The 6,482-nt window shown below is 39.2% G+C and overlaps 1 protein-coding gene across 1 annotated transcript in view; it reads left to right on the top strand.

Annotated features, from left to right (window-relative positions):
• The first annotated feature begins 2,026 nt into the window (after positions 1–2,026).
• The window catches only part of SEMA4D (semaphorin 4D), a 123,030-nt gene continuing 118,574 nt past the window's right edge, over positions 2,027–6,482 (top strand). Inside the window, exon 1 of the mRNA XM_019554779.1 lies at positions 2,027–2,271. The gene's annotated coding sequence lies outside the window, so the exon portion shown is untranslated. The remainder of the gene's footprint in view (positions 2,272–6,482) is intronic.

The raw sequence follows: 6,482 nt of genomic DNA, 5'->3' as shown, positions 1-6,482 counted from the left end.
GCACTTGCTACCTGGTGCAGTTGGGGAGGGGCCATGTGGCATGGCATGCAGGGGATAGGACCACTGTCGTGGTGGGGAGGGGCTTGCCATGTGGGGTGTGGTGCAGCCTGTGCAGAATATGGCTTGGCGTATGTGAACTGGGGTGCGTGCCTCTGGCCACTCAGAAGGTGGACAGCCCATGTGTACAGGAATTGTCAGTGATAAAATGAGGAATTCTTTTGAACAGGAAAAGTTAGAAAATGTGGGGTTTTGATAAGAGACAGGACTCAGGGAATTATCATCCAGTTCACTTTTCTCGTCTTAAACACTAAAGATGAATTCTTGTTTAAAGCTTCGTGCCTGTTGTGAATATTCTTGTCTTTATTTTTGTACGTTGCTACTTTTCCCATCTCTTCTGTCCCTATGTTGTAACCAAGTAGCTGTACTTTTCCCTTTTCAAGTGTTATATAAAGGACTTAACTAAATCAGAAATGTACTTTATAAGCTTTTGTAAGCGGTGTGCTTAGTTCATTAGATGCTGTGATGTGATGTAATGTGTCCCTTTACAGTATCTGATGAAATAAGATACTGTAAAGATCTGCTTACAAAAGCTTATGCTATGCTTCTTTGATTTAGTTAGTCTATAACATAAGTGACAAACTCATCTGCCCCATGGAGTTAGATTAAGGTTTCTGGGCCAGTCTGCTGGCTGGATCAGGGCTGACCTCCTGTACAGTGCCTGCAGCACCAGGTCCAGCATGCAGAATGCTGGACCTGGTGTTGGAGGCAGCACCGGGGACCAGGACATGGTGTGTGCTGCATGCAGCACCCTGTCACTTCTGCTTCCATACCGCCTGATCCAGACTGGCTCTGGAGCCAACACGGAGAGCTGTTCAGGCATGGGCATTGCATATAGTGCATGCTCTGGGTTGACCCCCTGGGTTGTGCGCAGGGTGTGTGGCACTGGGTCCAGCCTGATTATACAGCTCCACAGACCAGATGTTTGATTCCTGTTGTCTGTAAAGTGCAAATATACCATGCCTTTTTCCTGACTTCAGACTAACATAGCTAACTACCTTTCTCTTACTAAAAGGCATCATCAGGGTTTTTATACCAACCAAGATGCACCAAGGACCATAAAAGTTTCTTCATATGTTCTGTGTAATGTCAACATGGCTTTAGGGACTATGTTTGTTATTCCAACAAAGGAAAAAACAAAAAACTTTGTTTTTAATCGTGGCATCATGGAAAAAACTACTTAGAAAATGAAGCAGATTCTGCTAAAGGGAAGAGGGGTATATTTCATTAAGCAAATTATTTGAAGCTTCACAAAAGTTGCTCTTTGGAAATGCACCATATTGGATGTTCATTTTGTATGTGTATATAATTATAATATTCTGACCCAGTGGTTTTTGTCATGACCATTAAAACTTAATGTTATTTTCTCATATTTTCCACATTAAAAACAACCCTAAATTGTGTGTGGAATCAAGGGAAATTAAGGCCAGAAAAGAACTGGGGTTTTTTTTTCTTCATTTCCCCAAATAATCATTGTCTCTTTCTGCTAAGTACTAAATAATTTTTAATGGTTTTAATGGTTTCTATTTTTCCAAGTATGATTATTTGAACTGTGGAAATAATCAGGGCCCTGTTGGTATAAGTGACATATAAAGGTGGTAGATATGGCCCTGATGAGCTCCTAGTGTAATCTGAAACAATAAACACAAGCTCAGTAGCAAAGGAAGTAAGTAGGAGGGAAGGCAAGGATTACAGGAGTAAGATCACACGGTTATTTACATTGGATGAAATACAATTCAGAGAAATGGAATCCTTAGCTGATCATTATTATTTATAAATGAACATAATCTATCACTTACCTGCTGGCCAACATAGCTACCACTAGTTGATTTCCTGGGGGTTTTGCCAGAGAGTGGGTCTGAAAGAGTTACTTGAAAGAGGGAGTACTGGCCTTCAGCTTAATCTATGTTGAACCTTATTCTATAAATAAGCATTGGAGATGTTCATTGAAAAAACAAGAAGAAACAAAAGGAGAACTCATATGGTGACATCAGTTGCAGAGCTATCAGTCTAAGGCCCTGTGTTTAAAATTCAAGAGCAGATAAATAGGGAGGACAGAGCTGTGCAAAGCCTTGAAGTTGAAAACAAAACTTGAATTTGATGGAGTGGAAAAAAGGAGCCAGTGACAGGATTTAAGTCTGTCATACATGAGCAGGGAAAATGATTTTAGCAGTTGGGCATTTTTCTGGACTGGAAGTGAGGCCAATAATAAAGGTAGGACAGTATGATGAGGCCTAGATTTTTTGGTTTGTTTGTTTTGCTTTTAAATCACATGGTTACTTTTGTTTGGCAGAAACATACCAAAAGCACAGCCTCTTACATTGGTATTTCCTTTTGGAATAAAAGTATAGCATCTGTGGCTGCTTTAATTGGAAGATTGGGAAGGTTTTATCATCTAAATTCACACATCCCATTTTCTGGTATATCAGGTAAGAGCTTCATAAAATCTGTCTGTAACAACTTTTCCTTTTTCTCTTTATATTGCAAACAGGTATCCAGAAGTTTTTGAGAGATACTTCTACTATGTGGGTGTGTGTATATTCAGTGACACTTTTTCCAATTGTTTTTCTTGAGTGTTTATATAAATTGGACAAATTTATCTTTTGCAGCAAATTTGGCTTCTCCTTCATGCACATGAATATAATGCTTTAAATGTTCATTTGAATTCTTGACATGCAGTGCCACGTTGTGAAGCAGTATGTATACCCAAGGGGGAAAATTTAAGTGCCTCATATCACTCAACTATTCCTTCTACTGATTAAGGAGTGACATTGTCTCAGATGCCCTTTGGAAGCAGTCAGTCATTTTCAGTCAGAAAGATGTTCGCTGAGAAATGAGGCCTTGAAGGGACAAATGTAACTCACGTAAATCGAGGACGAAGTGAATCCCTGGCATTTTTCTTTCTTTTCCAACAGAAGTGTGGGGGATCCCACTCAGAAGTGTTTTTTGGTGTGGATGGTGAATCATTTGATGTACGACTGTTTAAAGGTAAGATCAGATAGAAAACCAATGCTTGATCAATACATTTTGAAATATAAATTAAAGCAGTGTTAAACTGCATTGTATTTTATAGTTACAATGCAGACAGAACATGTAATACAGATGCTTTATATTTATGTTATACTCTTTATCCTTTCTGAGCAGTATTGCTTTTTTTTGCTTAATTAAAAATCCTGTTAATTCTGAATCCAGCTTAGGCTCCAAGAAGATTCAAGTGTAAACTAGTGGCACTCAACCTTTTGGCCCTGCAGGCCTGATGAGTGGGATGGGGTTGGTCTATGGGCCAGATCTGTGTGCAGTTGGTCCATAGGGCTGATCCTGCTGTGTGCTGACATAATCCTGCACCGGTCCAGATCTGTCTGCATGCCAAGCCAGATTTGGCTGCATGCTGGTATGATCTAGCATGTGGGGCTACATTTTGTGGCCTGCAGGGCTCCTCATCGGGCCAGAAATTTGGCATCAGGGGAGTGGCAATTAATGCTGCTGCTGGTCCCCCCAACCAAATTTCCAGACCCTTGGGAAGTCCTGTGGCCTAGATGACACGGCTTCATGAGTCAGGTTTGACTCGTGGTGGGAGGGAAGGTTAAGCACCCCTGCTCTATATAGTTCTCCACCTTGTTTAGGAGGACTTGCTACTTGATAGTAAAGCTTTGCATCTTGGCAGCAAGTGAAATTCTGTGCACAAGAGCTGAGACACCAACTAATCAGCTTTGGTTATATGTAGCACCAAACCTGAATATTTATTTATGACTTACTGTATTTCAATCCAGTAAGTCATAAATATTTAAGTTTGCTGCTACAACACGAAACCACGTTGGCTGTTACATTTGTAGTGTCATAGGAAACAGTTCAGTAGTAGAAGTAGGCTGTAAATTGGGTTTGGGGAAAAACTACATACAGGTTTCCCTTTTCAACTTCTGGGGTTAAGTTCCTGAAAGTTCCTGTGGTTGGCAAGACAAAAGGCTTATGGGGAAAAATGGCAGGTGGTGGGCTAATGTGCAGCCACAGAAAACTGTGGTTACTCAAAAATGTATATTGTGGTAGCCAAAATGGTACATAGATTATTAAGTGTGGATATTTAAAATCATGGTTGGCGAGGGAAACCTGTAACTAATTTCATTGTCAGTTAAATGGTGCCGGTGGAGTTGACAAAAGGATAGCTATGAATTGTTTAACAGATCTCAAATAGATTATTACTCTTTGAATCTTCAAACAGACTCTCATTTGGTTTAATCTTCCAAATTACAAAATATCATCGAGAACTTCAACTTTATTTTGCATTTGTGTGCTTAAGGACACTCATAGTCACCAGTGTAATATCATCTCAGTTCAGTAGCCCGTTCTAGTTCAACAAAAATGTGAATGAAGTTCATCCCATGCTTAAGTATATTTCTGAACAGGAATAGAATTAAATATGTACTTAAAAGTCTTGCTGAACTAGTACATATATCAAGGATTTTTTGGATTATGAATATTTTTCTCTTTAATTTTGAAATACAGAACATTAAAAAAGAATAGTTTTTGATGCACGTATTGTATAACATGGAATTGAATAAATGGTGGTTTAATATATAGACTACCTCCTTGAGTCTAATTAATTGGGGGGATTAAAATTGTTCATTTTAAAATGCTAGTTTTAGCTCAGTTCTAGCTGGAAAATATACAATACAGATAAGGACGATCTATAATTGTTATTTGAATGTAGTTGCATGTATATTACTTTTTCAGGAAGAGAGTGGTTTATGTTCTTATCTTGCTTTTAAAAAAGCAAGCGGAAATTTTTTTGAACTGCAGTTCTTTGAATGTAGTATTGTGGTGTGTGGTTCCTTGTTTCTGTGCTGTAGATAGGCATTGGACAATCAGAAGACATATTTCTATTTTTAAATGTTTTAATTTGAGCACACCTTAGTTACCATTGTGATCCTGGAGCTTGGGTCAATCAACAGTGCAATGCAGGTGCAACTGTGGTGCTAATGTTAATAGGATTTTTTTAAATTTAAACTTAGGTTAGAGGTATTTGCAAGGATTTAAAAAAAGAATTTTAGAGGCCATCACATTTTTTACCATGTTACTAGAACTTTTTTTTTGTCTTATAGTAAGGTCATTGCACATTTGTCTGGTCTGTTGATACTATTGCATGTGGTCATGACATGATACTGTGAAACCACACAGTGCAGAGGTAGCAGAATTAAGCAGAAATCTAAATATGTTTTGTAAAGCTGTTTAAATCTTTAAATCTGAATTGTAGCCATGCATCTGCAGTCATGCAGCTGGCTAAAAGTAGTTATTGTTATCAATTTTAAGTATGTTTGTGTGTGTATAGCTTTTCTGTTAGGTTAAGCCTTCTGAATTTAATTAATAAAAGGAAATACAAAGAAAGGCACCAACATGCTTGTGGATTTAGTGGTGGTATTTCCTTTTTTTTTCCTTTTATTTGATTCTAGTATTATCAGCAGGTTGTAGAATGAAACCAAACCCTAGAATCTGAAAGACTTTAAGATAATTTAGCAGGTAAGAGTTGAAACTTGCCTCTACAGATGGTGGGGTCAGATGTTCTCTTGAGAGAAGTCGTATTTGTTCACAGCAGACTTTGCTAATGGGCTTTTACAATTTAATGAGTCTAAAGTCAATATGTGTGTATTAAGGAAGATATGCAGACAGGGGATTACTTTATTCCTGATCATCTTTGATGGCAATGTCTACCTCTTTCATCCCGAGACTATGCTCTATTACAGCAGAAAGCCGTCATGAGTGGGGAGTGTTTTGGCCTGAGTGAGTTGGGTCCAGCCTCAATTGTGAGACATCATCTAGCTGCTAGGGATCAGGTAGTGAATAGGGCAGCCTCAGTGGATAGAGAGACCTACAGGGAGTAGGAAGGTTCCTGCATCAGGCCATGTGGTGGGAAGGGTTGGATAACTGACATGCTGAATGTTTTTTTCAGAAGAAATAAAGCTAAAGTTGGGGTTGACGGGGTGCAAAAAGATCAGAAGCAGACTCTGGTTATTAGGCTGTGTGAAGCTTTGGTTACTGATTCAATTTGGAGGTGATTTGGCAGCCGAATATCTGAATCCAAATCAAATCAGGAGACCTGTTAATCTCTCTGAATCAGAAGCCTCTGATTCGAAGAGATTTGATGATTCGGATATAGACTTTCATAGACTTTTGTAGACATTTGGGCTGGAAGGGATCTCGGAAGATCATCGAGTCCAGCCCCCCACCCAAAGGGCAAGAAGTCAGCTGGGGTCATAGGATCCTAGCAAGATAAGCATCCAATTTGCTCTTGAAGGTGTTCAGTGTAGGTGCTTGAACCATCTCCGATGTCAGGCTGTTCCAGACCATGGGGGCTTGGACAGTAAAGAAATTCTTCCTTATGTCCAGCCTGAAACAGTCTCACAGTAGTTTATGACCGTTTGACCTTGTCATCT

This window comes from Crocodylus porosus, unplaced genomic scaffold, assembly GCF_001723895.1.
Source record: "Crocodylus porosus isolate Cpor-Errol unplaced genomic scaffold, CroPor_comp1, whole genome shotgun sequence".
Classification (NCBI taxonomy): Eukaryota; Metazoa; Chordata; order Crocodylia; family Crocodylidae; genus Crocodylus; species Crocodylus porosus.
Note: the sequence above shows the minus strand (reverse complement) of the source record. Positions and strands in the feature narration are given on the sequence as shown.